The sequence below is a fragment of the Oncorhynchus masou genome, unplaced genomic scaffold (genome assembly GCF_036934945.1).
Source record: "Oncorhynchus masou masou isolate Uvic2021 unplaced genomic scaffold, UVic_Omas_1.1 unplaced_scaffold_1720, whole genome shotgun sequence".
Classification (NCBI taxonomy): Eukaryota; Metazoa; Chordata; class Actinopteri; order Salmoniformes; family Salmonidae; genus Oncorhynchus; species Oncorhynchus masou.
Genome location: NW_027007369.1, coordinates 27,439 through 45,000, shown reverse-complemented (window position 1 = coordinate 45,000; position 17,562 = coordinate 27,439). Strand labels below are relative to the sequence as shown.

The following is a 17,562-nucleotide window of genomic DNA, read 5'->3' as shown; positions in this document are numbered from 1 at the left end:
AACCTTACACCCCTAATGACAGTATAGAGTCACTACCAAACCTTACACCCCTAATTACAGTATAGAGTCCCTACCAAACCTTACACCCCTAATTACAGTATAGAGTCCCTACCAAACCTTATACCCCTAATGACAGTATAGAGTCACTACCAAACCTTACACCCCTAATTACAGTATAGAGTCACTACCAAACCTTAGACCCCTAATTACAGTATAGAGTCACTACCAAACCTTATACCCCTAATTACAGTATAGAGTCACTACCAAACCTTATACCCCTAATTACAGTATAGAGTCACTACCAAACCGTATACCCCTAATGACAGTATAGAGTCCCTACCAAACCTTACACCCCTAATTACAGTATAGAGTCACTACCAAACCGTATAGCCCTAATGACAGTATAGAGTCACTACCAAACCATATAGCCCTAATGACAGTATAGAGTCACTACCAAACCGTATACCCCTAATGACAGTATAGAGTCACTACCAAACCGTATAGCCCTAATGACAGTATAGAGTCCCTACCAAACCTTACACCCCTAATGACAGTATAGAGTCACTACCAAACCTTACACCCCTAATTACAGTATAGAGTCCCTACCAAACCTTACACCCCTAATTACAGTATAGAGTCCCTACCAAACCTTATACCCCTAATGACAGTATAGAGTCACTACCAAACCTTACACCCCTAATGACAGTATAGAGTCACTACCAAACCGTATAGCCCTAATGACAGTATAGAGTCAATACCAAACCTTATACCCCTAATTACATTATAGAGTCACTACCAAACCGTACACCCCTAATTACAGTATAGAGTCACTACCAAACCTTATACCCCTAATTACAGTATAGAGTCACTACCAAACCGTATACCCCTAATTACAGTATAGAGTCACTACCAAACCGTACACCCCTAATTACAGTATAGAGTCACTACCAAACCGTACACCCCTAATTACAGTATAGAGTCACTACCAAACCTTATACCCCTAATTACAGTATAGAGTCACTACCAAACCTTATACCCCTAATTACAGTATAGAGTCCCTACCAAACGTATACCCCTAATGACAGTATAGAGTCCCTACCAAACCTTACACCCCTAATTACAGTATAGAGTCACTACCAAACCGTATAGCCCTAATGACAGTATAGAGTCACTACCAAACCGTATAGCCCTAATGACAGTATAGAGTCCCTACCAAACCTTACACCCCTAATGACAGTATAGAGTCACTACCAAACCTTACACCCCTAATTACAGTATAGAGTCCCTACCAAACCTTACACCCCTAATTACAGTATAGAGTCCCTACCAAACCTTATACCCCTAATGACAGTATAGAGTCACTACCAAACCGTACACCCCTAATTACAGTATAGAGTCACTACCAAACCTTATACACCTAATTACAGTATAGAGTCACTACCAAACCTTATACCCCTAATTACAGTATAGAGTCACTACCAAACCTTATACCCCTAATTACAGTATAGAGTCCCTACCAAACCTTACACCCCTAATTACAGTATAGAGTCACTACCAAACCTTATACCCCTAATTACAGTATAGAGTCCCTACCAAACCGTATACCCCTAATGACAGTATAGAGTCCCTACCAAACCTTACACCCCTAATTACAGTATAGAGTCACTACCAAACCGTATAGCCCTAATGACAGTATAGAGTCACTACCAAACCGTATAGCCCTAATGACAGTATAGAGTCACTACCAAACCGTATAGCCCTAATGACAGTATAGAGTCACTACCAAACCGTATAGCCCTAATGACAGTATAGAGTCCCTACCAAACCTTACACCCCTAATGACAGTATAGAGTCCCTTCCAAACCTTATACCCCTAATGACAGTATAGAGTCACTACCAAACCTTACACCCCTAATGACAGTATAGAGTCACTACCAAACCTTACACCCCTAATTACAATATAGAGTCATACCAAACCTTACACCCCTAATTACAGTATAGAGTCATTACCAAACCTTATACCCCTAATTACAGTATAGAGTCACTACCAAACCTTATACCCCTAATGACAGTATAGAGTCCCTACCAAACCTTACACCCCTAATTACAATATAGAGTCATACCAAACCTTACACCCCTAATTACAGTATAGAGTCATTACCAAACCTTATACCCCTAATTACAGTATAGAGTCATTACCAAACCATATACCCCTAATTACAGTATAGAGTCCCTACCAAACCTTACACCCCTAATTACAGTATAGAGTCACTACCAAACCTTATACCCCTAATTACAGTATAGAGTCCCTACCAAACCTTACACCCCTAATTACAGTATAGAGTCCCTACCAAACCTTACACCCCTAATTACAGTATAGAGTCACTACCAAACCTTTTACCCCTAATTACAGTATAGAGTCATTACCAAACCTTACACCCCTAATTACAGTATAGAGTCCCTACCAAACCTTATACCCCTAATTACAGTATAGAGTCACTACCAAACCTTATACCCCTAATGACAGTATAGAGTCCCTACCAAACCTTACACCTCTCTAGGAACCTAATTACAATATAGAGTCATACCAAACCTTACACCCCTAATTACAGTATAGAGTCATTACCAAACCTTATACCCCTAATTACAGTATAGAGTCATTACCAAACCTTATACCCCTAATTACAGTATAGAGTCCCTACCAAACCTTACACCCCTAATTACAGTATAGAGTCACTACCAAACCTTATACCCCTAATTACAGTATAGAGTCCCTACCAAACCTTACACCCCTAATTACAGTATAGAGTCATTACCAAACCTTACACCCCTAATTACAGTATAGAGTCCCTACCAAACCTTACACCCCTAATGACAGTATAGAGTCACTACCAAACCGTATAGCCCTAATGACTTGCCCAAATTCTCCTGTCCTGACTCACCTCCATAGTATGGGAGCCATTTGTATCGTTTTCCCTGGAAGGCAGATCCATCAAACTGAGAACACTGCTCCTCTCTGAAGTCTCTGGATCCCCCTGGGCAGTCCTGGGTGACACACCACGAGAGGGATGGGGTTAGAGGTTAGAGGTCAGGGGTCAGGGCATTGGCAGTAAAGACAGTGCACTATTGCATAACACCTTCCAATGTCTCGGTATGAACTCAACACATAGAACAGACAGTATAGTTGATTCCTTTAATAAAAACATGAGCTGTTGCAGAGAAAAGTATTTCATGTGGAGGTAATGACTAATGGAGAATAAACTATTCGCTCTATAACAACTGATCTGACAACTGTGAGAGAGTTACACCAACAGTAAGTCTATGTAAATACAGACATAAATGTATTATATCTATCAGAGAGGATGACGTACAGACAGAGAGGATGACGTACAGACAGAGAGGAACTCTAGAGGTGACTATCTATCAGAGAGGATGACGTACAGACAGAGAGGATGACGTACAGACAGAGAGGAACTCTGAAGGAGACTATCTATCAGAGAGGATGACGTACAGACAGAGAGGATGACAGACAGAGAGGATGACGTACAGACAGAGAGGAACTCTGAGAGGTGACTATCTATCAGAGAGGATGACGTACAGACAGAGAGGATGACGTACAGACAGAGAGGATGACGTACAGATGGGAGGAACAGAGGTATCGATCTATCAAAGAGGATGACGTACAAACAGAGAGGAACTCTAGAGGTGACTATCTATCAGAGAGGATGACGTAGAGACAGAGAGGATGACGTAGAGACAGAGAGGATGACGTAGAGACAGAGAGGATGACGTACAGACAGAGAGGAACTCTAGAGGTGACTATCTATCAGAGAGGATGACGTACAGACAGAGAGGAACTCTAGAGGTGACTATCTATCAGAGAGGATGACGTACAGACAGAGAGGATGACGTACAGACAGAGAGGAACTCTAGAGGTGACTATCTATCAGAGAGGATGACGTACAGACAGAGAGGATGACGTAGAGACAGAGAGGATGACGTAGAGACAGAGAGGAACTCTAGAGGTGACTATCTATCAGAGAGGATGACGTACAGACAGAGAGGAACTCTAGAGGTGACTATCTATCAGAGAGGATGACGTAGAGACAGAGAGGATGACGTACAGACAGAGAGGAACTCTAGAGGTGACTATCTATCAGAGAGGATGACGTACAGACAGAGAGGATGACGTACAGACAGAGAGGAACTCTAGAGGTGACTATCTATCAGAGAGGATGACGTACAGACAGAGAGGATGACGTACAGACAGAGAGGAACTCTGAAGGTGACTATCTATCAGAGAGGATGACGTACAGACAGAGAGGATGACGTAGAGACAGAGAGGATGACGTAGAGACAGAGAGGATGACGTACAGACAGAGAGGATGACGTACAGACAGAGAGGATGACATACAGACAGAGAGGATGATGTAGAGACAGAGAGGATGACGTACAGACAGAGAGGATGACGTAGAGACAGAGAGGATGACGTACAGACAGAGAGGATGACGTACAGACAGAGAGGAACTCTAGAGGTGACTATCTATCAGAGAGGATGACGTACAGACAGAGAGGATGACGTACAGACAGAGAGGAACTCTAGAGGTGACTATCTATCAGAGAGGATGACGTACAGACAGAGAGGATGACGTACAGACAGAGAGGATGACGTACAGACAGAGAGGATGACGTACAGACAGAGAGGAACTCTAGAGGTGACCATCTATCAGAGAGGATGACGTACAGACAGAGAGGATGACGTACAGACAGAGAGGATGACGTACAGACAGAGAGGAACTCTAGAGGTGACTATCTATCAGAGAGGATGACGTACAGACAGAGAGGATGACGTACAGACAGAGAGGAACTCTAGAGGTGACTATCTATCAGAGAGGATGACGTACAGACAGATGACGTAGGATGACGTGACGTACAGACAGAGAGGAACTCTGAAGGTGACTATCTATCAGAGAGGATGACGTACAGACAGAGAGGATGACGTAGAGACAGAGAGGATGACGTAGAGACAGAGAGGATGACGTACAGACAGAGAGGATGACGTACAGACAGAGAGGATGACGTACAGACAGAGAGGATGATGTAGAGACAGAGAGGATGACGTCTACAGAGAGGATGACGTACAGACAGAGAGGATGACGTACAGACAGAGAGGATGACGTACAGACAGAGAGGAACTCTAGAGGTGACTATCTATCAGAGAGGATGACGTACAGACAGAGAGGATGACGTACAGACAGAGAGGAACTCTAGAGGTGACTATCTATCAGAGAGGATGACGTACAGACAGAGAGGATGACGTACAGACAGAGAGGAACTCTAGAGGTGACCATCTATCAGAGAGGATGACAGAGAGGATACGTAGACAGAGAGGATGACGTACAGACAGAGAGGAACTCTAGAGGTGACTATCTATCAGAAAGGATGACGTACAGACAGAGAGGATGACGTACAGACAGAGAGGATGACGAGAGGATACAGACAGAGAGGATGACGTACAGACAGAGAGGAACTCTAGAGGTGACTATCTATCAGAGAGGATGACGTACAGACAGAGAGGATGACGTACAGACAGAGAGGATGACGTACAGACAGAGAGGATGACGTACAGACAGAGAGGATGACGTACAGACAGAGAGGAACTCTAGAGGTGACCATCTATCAGAGATGACGTACAGATGACGTACAGACAGAGAGGATGACGTACAGAGGTGAGGAACTCTAGAGAGTGACTATCTATCAGAGAAGATGACGTACAGACAGAGAGGATGACGTACAGACAGAGAGGAACTCTAGAGGTGACTATCTATCAGAGAGGATGACGTACAGACAGAGAGGATGATGTACAAACAGAGAGGAACTCTAGAGGTGACTATCTATCAGAGAGGATGACGTACAGACAGAGAGGATGACGTACAGACAGAGAGGAACTCTAGAGGTGACTATCTATCAGAGAGGATGACGTACAGACAGAGGGGATGACGTAGACAGACAGAGGACCAGAGATGACGTACAGACAGAGAGGAACTCTAGAGGTGACTATCTATCAGAGAGGATGACGTACAGACAGAGAGGAACTCTAGAGGTGACTATCTATCAGAGAGGATGACATACAGACAGAGAGGAACCCTAGAGGTGACTATCTATCAGAGGATGACGTACAGACAGAGAGGATGACGTACAGACAGAGAGGATGACGTACAGATGGGAGGAACAGAGGTATCGATCTATCAAAGAGGATGACGTACAAACAGAGAGGAACTCTAGAGGTGACTATCTATCAGAGAGGATGACGTACAGACAGAGAGGATGACGTAGAGACAGAGAGGAACTCTGAAGGTGACTATCTATCAGAGAGGATGACATACAGACAGAGAGGATGACGTAGAGACAGAGAGGATGACGTACAGACAGAGAGGATGACGTACAGACAGAGAGGATGACTATCTATCAGAGAGGATGACAGACAGAGAGGATGACGTAGAGACAGAGAGGATGACGTACAGACAGGAGAGGATATCTATCAGACGTACAGACAGAGAGGAACTCTAGAGGTGACTATCTATCTGAGAGGATGACGTACAGAAGGAGAGGATGACGTACAGACAGAGAGGAACTCTAGAGGTGACTATCTATCAGAGAGGATGACGTACAGACAGAGAGGATGACGTACAGACAGAGAGGAACTCTAGAGGTGACTATCTATCAGAGAGGATGACGTACAGACAGAGAGGATGACGTACAGACAGAGAGGATGACGTACAGACAGAGAGGATGACGTACAGACAGAGAGGATGACGTACAGACAGAGAGGAACTCTAGAGGTGACTATCTATCAGAGAGGATGACGTACAGACAGAGAGGAACCCTAGAGGTGACTATCAGAGAGGATGACGTATCAGACAGAGAGATGACGTACAGACAGAGAGGAACTCTCAGAGGTGACTATCTATCAGAGGATGACGTACAGACAGAGAGGATTACGTACAGACAGAGAGGAACTCTAGAGGTGACTATCTATCAGAGAGGATACGTAGAGACAGAGAGGAACTCTAGAGGTGACTATCAGAGAGGATGACGTACAGACAGAGAGGATGACGTAGAGACAGAGAGGAACTCTAGAGGTGACCATCTATCAGAGAGGATGACGTACAGACAGAGAGGATGACGTAGAGACAGAGAGGAACTCTAGAGGTGACCATCTATCAGAGAGGATGACGTACAGACAGAGAGGATGACGTACAGACAGAGAGGAACTCTAGAGGTGACTATCTATCAGAGAGGATGACGTACAGACAGAGCATGACGTACAGACTGAGGGGATGTTGTACCGACCGAGAGGAACATCTAGAGGTGACTATCATCAATCATGGTGAGAAGAGGGTTTAATGGGTGAACCACAGGAACGTACCTGACATCAAGACCCACATAGTAAAGCCTTAAGGATTAAGAACCTGTGATTCAGATTGAAAACACCTCTAAAGGAAGTACTTAGGCACTACACCAAGAATGTTGTTTACCTGGATGTTACATGAGCGGTAGGACTTGTCTGGCCCCACACAGTTGTTCCCTCCATCAGTCCTACCGACCAAGAAACAGAGAAAATAACCAAGTTATTCATTGATTAAACCAGTTCTGTTCTGTCTTGCCACGGCATGTTGAGCATGACAATGACCTAGGACTTGGCAAGACAGCACAAACAGATCTGGGACCAGGCTATATTCAGTGGGCTCAGAGCTCCAAGTTGAAGTTCATCCTCGGTACAGATCGGGGACTTAGCCGCCTCCTCCTCCTCTTCATCTTCCTCCTCCTCCTTTTCCTCATCCTCTTCTTCCTCCTCTTCTTCCTTCTATTCCTCCTCCTCCTCTTCCTCAACTTCCTCCTCTTCTTCCTTCTATTCCTCCTCCTCCTCTTCCTCAACTTCCTCCTCCTCTTCTACTTCCTCTTCTTCCTTCTATTCCTCCTCCTCCTCAACTTCCCCCTCCTCTTCTTCCTTCTATTCCTCCTCCCCTCCTCAACTTCCCCTCCTCTTCTTCTATTCCTTCTATTCCTCCTCCTCCTCTTCCTCAACTTCCCCTCCTCTTCTTCCTTCTCTATTCCTCCTCCTCCTCAACTTCCCCCTCCTCTTCTTCCTTCTATTCCTCCTCCTCCTCAACTTCCTCCTCGTCTTCTTCTTCCTCCTCTTCTTCCTTCTATGCCTCCTCCTCCTCTTCCTCAACTTCCCCCTCCTCTTCTTCCTTCTATTCCTCCTCCTCCTCAACTTCCCCCACCTCTTCTTCCTTCTATTCCTCCTCCTCCTCAACTTCCTCCTCGTCTTCTTCTTCCTCCTCTTCTTCCTTCTATGCCTCCTCCTCCTCTTCCACAACTTCCTCCTCCTCTTCTTCCTTCTATTCCTCCTCCTCCTCAACTTCCTCCTCGTCTTCTTCTTCCTCATCTTCTTCCTTCTATGCCTCCTCCTCCTCTTCCTCAACTTCCTCCTCCTCTTCTTCCTTCTATTCCTCCTCCTCCTCAACTTCCTCCTCGTCTTCTTCCTCCTCCTCTTCTTCCTTCTATTCCTGCTCCTCCTCAACTTCCCCCCCTCTTCTTCCTTCTATAGTCCTCCTCCTCCTCTTCCTCTTCCACTTCCTCCCCCTTCCTCCTCCTCCTCAGAGTCATCTCCTCTTCCTCCTCCTCTCCTCCTCCTCCTCCTCTAGGAGCCAAGCCGAGGCATATTTCACCTCCAGGCCTGCTGTGCCATCCACCAAGGCAGTCTGTCTACATCATCTTTTCATTATGATGTGAAAGGCCAAACTGATCCTAAATCAGCACTCACCTACTCAGATACTTTGTAGATACAGGCATTGTAATAATCCCATGCTTGTTATACCTCAGGCTCAATACCAGACATGTTCCACCTTTCATGAGTTGATGAGTAAGAGTCTGAACCAGGAACATGTAAGGGTCCTCTACAGTATAGGGAGTGTTCTCTCCGGGATTTAAAGCCTGGAGCTACGGTGTTATTCAATTCATCCAGGCTCAGACTAGCCTCTTCCTCCCCCTCCTCTTCCTCCTCCTCCGTTTCACCCTGTTCTGTTTGAACAACATGGCAACGGTAAAGGGAATGGTTGGCTCCCAAATAGCTCCCTTTTCCCTATATAGTGCCCTACTGTTGACCAGAGTCCTCTACAGTATAGTGCCCTACTGTTGACCAGAGTCCTTTACAGTATAGTGCCCTACTGTTGACCAGAGTCCTCTACAGTATAGTGCCCTACTGTTGACCAGAGTCCTCTACAGTATAGTGCCCTACTGTTGACCAGAGTCCTTTACAGTATAGTGCCCTACTGTTGACCAGTCCTCTATATAGTCCTCTACAGTATAGTGCCCTACTGTTGACCAGAGTCCTATACAGTATAGTGCCCTACTGTTGACCAGAGTCCTCTACAGTATAGTGCCCTACTGTTGACCAGAGTCCTCTACAGTATAGTGCCCTACTGTTGACCAGAGTCCTTTACAGTATAGTGCCCTACTGTTGACCAGAGTCCTACTTTGACAGTATAGTGCCCTACTGTTGACCAGAGTCCTCTACAGTATAGTGCCCTACTGTTGACCAGAGTCCTCTACAGTATAGTGCCCTACTGTTGACCAGAGTCCTCTACAGTATAGTGCCCTACTGTTGACCACAGTATAGTGCCCTACTGTTGACCAGAGTCCTCTACAGTATAGTGCCCTACTGTTGACCAGAGTCCTCTACAGTATAGTGCCCTACTGTTGACCAGAGTCCTCTACAGTATAGTGCCCTACTGTTGACCAGAGTCCTCTACAGTATAGTGCCCTACTGTTGACCAGAGTCCTCTACAGTATAGTGCCCTACTGTTGACCAGAGTCCTCTACAGTATAGTGCCCTACTGTTGACCAGAGTACTCTACAGTATAGTGCCCTACTGTTGACCAGTCCTATACAGTATAGTGCCCTACTGTTGACCAGAGTCCTCTACAGTATAGTGCCCTACTGTTGACCAGAGTCCTCTACAGTTTAGTGCCCTACTGTTGAACAGTCCTATACAGTATTGTACCCTACTGTTGACCAGAGTCCTATACAGTATAGTGCCCTACTGTTGACCAGAGTCCTATAAAGTGCCCTACTGTTGACCAGAGTCCTCAGTATAGTGCAGTATATACAGTGCCCTACTGTTGACCAGTCCTCTACAGTATAGTGCCTACTGTACCAGTATATAGTGCCCTACTGTTGACCAGAGTCCTTTACAGTATAGTGCCCTACTGTTGACCAGAGTCCTATATAGTGCCCTACTGTTGACCAGAGTCCTCTACAGTATAGTGCCCTACTGTTGACCAGAGTCCTATACAGTATAGTGCCCTACTGTTGACCAGAGTCCTTTACAGTATAGTGCCCTACTGTTGACCAGAGTCCTCTACAGTAGTAGTGCCCTACTGTTGACCAGAGTCCTCTACAGTATAGTGCCCTACTGTTGACCAGAGTCCTCTACAGTATAGTGCCCTACTGTTGACCAGAGTCCTCTACAGTATAGTGCCCTACTGTTGACCAGAGTCCTCTACAGTATAGTGCCCTACTGTTGACCAGAGTCCTTTACAGTATAGTGCCCTACTGTTGACCAGAGTCCTCTACAGTATAGTGCCCTACTGTTGACCAGAGTCCTCTACAGTATAGTGCCCTACTGTTGACCAGAGTCCTCTACAGTATAGTGCCCTACTGTTGACCAGAGTCCTTTACAGTATAGTGCCCTACTGTTGACCAGAGTCCTCTACAGTATAGTGCCCTACTGTTGACCAGAGTCCTCTACAGTATAGTGCCCTACTGTTGACCAGAGTCCTCTACAGTATAGTGCCCTACTGTTGACCAGAGTCCTCTACAGTATAGTGCCCTACTGTTGACCAGAGTCCTATACAGTATAGTGCCCTACTGTTGACCAGAGTCCTCTACAGTATAGTGCCCTACTGTTGACCAGAGTCCTCTACAGTATAGTGCCCTACTGTTGACCAGAGTCCTTTACAGTATAGTGCCCTACTGTTGACCAGAGTCCTCTACAGTATAGTGCCCTACTGTTGACCAGAGTCCTATACAGTATAGTGCCCTACTGTTGACCAGAGTCCTCTACAGTATAGTGCCCTACTGTTGACCAGAGTCCTCTACTGTTGACCAGTCCTCTATAGTGCCCTACTGTTGACCAGAGTCCTTTACAGTATAGTGCCCTACTGTTGACCAGAGTCCTCTACAGTATAGTGCCCTACTGTTGACCAGAGTCCTCTACAGTATAGTGCCCTACTGTTGACCAGAGTCCTATATACAGTATAGTGCCCTACTGTTGACCAGAGTCCTTTACAGTATAGTGCCCTACTGTTGACCAGAGTCCTCTACAGTATAGTGCCCTACTGTTGACCAGTATCCTATACAGTCCTTTATAGTGCCCTACTGTTGACCAGAGTCCTCTACAGTATAGTGCCCTACTGTTGACCAGAGTCCTCTACAGTATAGTGCCCTACTGTTGACCAGAGTCCTATATAGTGCCCTACTGTTGACCAGAGTCCTCTACAGTATAGTGCCCTACTGTTGACCAGTCCTATACAGTATAGTGCCCTACTGTTGACCAGAGTCCTCTACAGTATAGTGCCCTACTGTTGACCAGAGTCCTCTACAGTATAGTGCCCTACTGTTGACCAGAGTCCCTCTGTTGACAGTATAGTGCCCTACTGTTGACCAGAGTCCCTACTACAGTCCTCTATAGTGCCCTACTGTTGACCAGAGTCCTCTACAGTATAGTGCCCTACTGTTGACCAGAGTCCTCTACAGTATAGTGCCCTACTGTTGACCAGAGTCCTCTACAGTATAGTGCCCTACTGTTGACCAGAGTCCTATACAGTATAGTGCCCTACTGTTGACCAGAGTCCTTTACAGTATAGTGCCCTACTGTTGACCAGAGTCCTCTACAGTATAGTGCCCTACTGTTGACCAGAGTCCTCTACAGTATAGTGCCCTACTGTTGACCAGAGTCCTATATAGTGCCCTACTGTTGACCAGAGTCCTATACAGTATAGTGCCCTACTGTTGACCAGAGTCCTATACAGTATAGTGCCCTACTGTTGACCAGAGTCCTTTACAGTATAGTGCCCTACTGTTGACCAGAGTCCTCTACAGTATAGTGCCCTACTGTTGACCAGAGTCCTATACACCAGTATAGTGCCCTACTGTTGACCAGAGTCCTATACAGTATAGTGCCCTACTGTTGACCAGAGTCCTATATAGTGCCCTACTGTTGAACAGAGTACTCTACAGTATAGTGCCCTACTGTTGACTAGTCCTATACAGTATAGTGCCCTACTGTTGACCAGAGTCCTTTACAGTATAGTGCCCTACTGTTGACCAGAGTCCTCTACAGTATAGTGCCCTACTGTTGACCAGAGTCCTCTACAGTATAGTGCCCTACTGTTGACCAGAGTCCTATACAGTATAGTGCCCTACTGTTGACCAGAGTCCTATATAGTGCCCTACTGTTGACCAGAGTACTCTACAGTATAGTGCCCTACTGTTGACCAGTCCTATACAGTATAGTGCCCTACTGTTGACCAGAGTCCTTTACAGTATAGTGCCCTACTGTTGACCAGAGTCCTCTACAGTATAGTGCCCTACTGTTGACCAGAGTCCTCTACAGTATAGTGCCCTACTGTTGACCAGAGTCCTATACAGTATAGTGCCCTACTGTTGACCAGAGTCCTCTACAGTATAGTGCCCTACTGTTGACCAGAGTCCTCTACAGTATAGTGCCCTACTGTTGACCAGAGTCCTATACAGTATAGTGCCCTCCTGTTGACCAGAGTCCTATACAGTATAGTGCCCTACTGTTGACCAGAGTCCTTTACAGTATAGTGCCCTACTGTTGACCAGAGTCCTCTACAGTATAGTGCCCTACTGTTGACCAGAGTCCTATACAGTATAGTGCCCTACTGTTGACCAGAGTCCTATACAGTATAGTGCCCTACTGTTGACCAGAGTCCTATACAGTATAGTGCCCTACTGTTGACCAGAGTCCTTTACAGTATAGTGCCCTACTGTTGACCAGAGTCCTTTACAGTATAGTGCCCTACTGTTGACCAGAGTCCTTTACAGTATAGTGCCCTACTGTTGACCAGAGTCCTCTACAGTATAGTGCCCTACTGTTGACCAGAGTCCTCTACAGTATAGTGCCCTACTGTTGACCAGAGTCCTTTACAGTATAGTGCCCTACTGTTGACCAGTCCTCTACAGTATAGTGCCCTACTGTTGACCAGTCCTCTACAGTATAGTGCCCTACTGTTGACCAGTCCTTTACAGTATAGTGCCCTACTGTTGACCAGAGTCCTCTACAGTATAGTGCCCTACTGTTGACCAGAGTCCTCTACAGTATAGTGCCCTACTGTTGACCAGAGTCCTCCCTACAGTATAGTGCCCTACTGTTGACCAGAGTCCTATACAGTATAGTGCCCTACTGTTGACCAGAGTCCTCTACAGTATAGTGCCCTACTGTTGACCAGAGTCCTCTACAGTATAGTGCCCTACTGTTGACCAGAGTCCTCTACAGTATAGTGCCCTACTGTTGACCAGAGTCCTCTACAGTATAGTCCCCTACTGTTGACCAGAGTCCTCTACAGTATAGTGCCCTACTGTTGACCAGAGTCCTCTACAGTATAGTGCCCTACTGTTGACCAGAGTCCTCTACAGTATAGTGCCCTACTGTTGACCAGAGTCCTTTACAGTATAGTGCCCTACTGTTGACCAGAGTCCTCTACAGTATAGTGCCCTACTGTTGACCAGTCCTATACAGTATAGTGCCCTACTGTTGACCAGAGTCCTCTACAGTATGGTGCCCTACTGTTGACCAGAGTCCTATACAGTATAGTGCCCTACTGTTGACCAGAGTCCTATATAGTGCCCTACTGTTGACCAGAGTACTCTACAGTATAGTGCCCTACTGTTGACCAGTCCTATACAGTATAGTGCCCTACTGTTGACCAGAGTCCTTTACAGTATAGTGCCCTACTGTTGACCAGAGTCCTCTACAGTATAGTGCCCTACTGTTGACCAGAGTCCTCTACAGTATAGTGCCCTACTGTTGACCAGAGTCCTTTACAGTATAGTGCCCTACTGTTGACCAGAGTCCTCTACAGTATAGTGCCCTACTGTTGACCAGAGTCCTATACAGTATAGTGCCCTACTGTTGACCAGAGTCCTCTACAGTATAGTGCCCTACTGTTGACCAGAGTCCTATACAGTATAGTGCCCTACTGTTGACCAGAGTCCTTTACAGTATAGTGCCCTACTGTTGACCAGAGTCCTATACAGTATAGTGCCCTACTGTTGACCAGAGTCCTCTACAGTATAGTGCCCTACTGTTGACCAGAGTCCTATATAGTGCCCTACTGTTGACCAGAGTCCTATACAGTATAGTGCCCTACTGTTGACCAGAGTCCTATACAGTATAGTGCCCTACTGTTGACCAGTCCTCTAGTCCTTTACAGTATAGTGCCCTACTGTTGACCAGAGTCCTTTACAGTATAGTGCCCTACTGTTGACCAGAGTCCTATACAGTATAGTGCCCTACTGTTGACCAGAGTCCTATACAGTATAGTGCCCTACTGTTGACCAGAGTCCTATATAGTGCCCTACTGTTGACCAGAGTCCTCTACAGTATAGTGCCCTACTGTTGACCAGTCCTATACAGTATAGTGCCCTACTGTTGACCAGAGTCCTTACAGTATAGTGCCCTACTGTACCAGAGTCCTCTACAGTGCCCTACTGTTGACCAGAGTCCTCTACAGTATAGTGCCCTACTGTTGACCAGAGTCCTCTACAGTATAGTGCCCTACTGTTGACCAGAGTCCTATACAGTATAGTGCCCTACTGTTGACCAGAGTCCTCTACAGTATAGTGCCCTACTGTTGACCAGAGTCCTCTACAGTATAGTGCCCTACTGTTGACCAGAGTCCTATACAGTATAGTGCCCTACTGTTGACCAGAGTCCTTTACAGTATAGTGCCCTACTGTTGACCAGAGTCCTCTACAGTATAGTGCCCTACTGTTGACCAGAGTCCTCTACAGTATAGTGCCCTACTGTTGACCAGAGTCCTATACAGTATAGTGCCCTACTGTTGACCAGAGTCCTCTACAGTATAGTGCCCTACTGTTGACCAGAGTCCTCTACAGTATAGTGCCCTACTGTTGACCAGAGTCCTCTACAGTATAGTGCCCTACTGTTGACAGTCCTAGTATAGTGCCCCTACTGTTGACCAGAGTCCTATACAGTATAGTGCCCTACTGTTGACCAGAGTCCTTTACAGTATAGTGCCCTACTGTTGACCAGAGTCCTCTACAGTATAGTGCCCTACTGTTGACCAGAGTCCTATACAGTATAGTGCCCTACTGTTGACCAGAGTCCTATACAGTATAGTGCCCTACTGTTGACCAGAGTCCTATACAGTATAGTGCCCTACTGTTGACCAGAGTCCTTTACAGTATAGTGCCCTACTGTTGACCAGAGTCCTTTACAGTATAGTGCCCTACTGTTGACCAGAGTCCTTTACAGTATAGTGCCCTACTGTTGACCAGAGTCCTCTACAGTATAGTGCCCTACTGTTGACCAGAGTCCTCTACAGTATAGTGCCCTACTGTTGACCAGAGTCCTTTACAGTATAGTGCCCTACTGTTGACCAGTCCTCTACAGTATAGTGCCCTACTGTTGACCAGTCCTCCCTACAGTATAGTGCCCTACTGTTGACCAGTCCTTTACAGTATAGTGCCCTACTGTTTACCAGAGTCCTCTACAGTATAGTGCCCTACTGTTGACCAGAGTCCTCTACAGTATAGTGCCCTACTGTTGACCAGAGTCCTCTACAGTATAGTGCCCTACTGTTGACCAGAGTCCTATACAGTATAGTGCCCTACTGTTGACCAGAGTCCTCTACAGTATAGTGCCCTACTGTTGACCAGAGTCCTCTACAGTATAGTGCCCTACTGTTGACCAGAGTCCTCTACAGTATAGTGCCCTACTGTTGACCAGAGTCCTCTACAGTATAGTGCCCTACTGTTGACCAGAGTCCTCTACAGTATAGTGCCCTACTGTTGACCAGAGTCCTCTACAGTATAGTGTCCTCTATATAGTGCCCTACTGTTGACCAGTCCTTTACAGTATAGTGCCCTACTGTTGACCAGAGTCCTCTACAGTATAGTGCCCTACTGTTGACCAGAGTCCTTTACAGTATAGTGCCCTACTGTTGACCAGAGTCCTCTACAGTATAGTGCCCTACTGTTGACCAGAGTCCTATACAGTATAGTGCCCTACTGTTGACCAGAGTCCTACTGTTGATATAGTGCCCTACTGTTGACCAGAGTCCTTTACAGTATAGTGCCCTACTGTTGACCAGAGTCCTCTACAGTATAGTGCACTACTGTTGACCAGAGTCCTTTACAGTATAGTGCCCTACTGTTGACCAGAGTCCTTTACAGTATAGTGCCCTACTGTTGACCAGAGTCCTATACAGTAGAGTGCCCTACTGTTGGCCAGAGTCCTTTACAGTATAGTGCCCTACTGTTGACCAGAGTCCTCTACAGTATAGTGCCCTACTGTTGACCAGAGTCCTCTACAGTATAGTGCCCTACTGTTGACCAGAGTCCTCTACAGTATAGTGCCCTACTGTTGACCAGAGTCCTTTACAGTATAGTGCCCTACTGTTGACCAGAGTCCTCTACAGTATAGTGCCCTACTGTTGACCAGAGTCCTATACAGTATAGTGCCCTACTGTTGACCAGAGTCCTATACAGTATAGTGCCCTACTGTTGACCAGAGTCCTATACAGTATAGTGCCCTACTGTTGACCAGAGTCCTTTACAGTATAGTGCCCTACTGTTGACCAGAGTCCTCTACAGTATAGTGCCCTACTGTTGACCAGAGTCCTATACAGTATAGTGCCCTACTGTTGACCAGAGTCCTATACAGTATAGTGCCCTACTGTTGACCAGAGTCCTATATAGTGCCCTACTGTTGACCAGAGTACTCTACAGTATAGTGCCCTACTGTTGACCAGTCCTATACAGTATAGTGCCCTACTGTTGACCAGAGTCCTTTACAGTATAGTGCCCTACTGTTGACCAGAGTCCTCTACAGTATAGTGCCCTACTGTTGACCAGAGTCCTCTACAGTATAGTGCCCTACTGTTGACCAGAGTCCTATACAGTATAGTGCCCTACTGTTGACCAGAGTCCTATATAGTGCCCTACTGTTGACCAGAGTACTCTACAGTATAGTGCCCTACTGTTGACCAGTCCTATACAGTATAGTGCCCTACTGTTGGCCAGAGTCCTTTACAGTATAGTGCCCTACTGTTGACCAGAGTCCTCTACAGTATAGTGCCCTACTGTTGACCAGAGTCCTCTACAGTATAGTGCCCTACTGTTGACCAGAGTCCTATACAGTATAGTGCCCTACTGTTGACCAGAGTCTCTACAGTATAGTGCCCTACTGTTGACCAGAGTCCTCTACAGTATAGTGCCCTACTGTTG

General features: G+C 46.1%; 1 pseudogene; it reads right to left on the bottom strand.

Moving 5' to 3' along the window:
* Positions 1-17,562, bottom strand: part of LOC135532091 (papilin-like) — a 112,078-nt pseudogene that overhangs the window by 71,613 nt on the left and 22,903 nt on the right.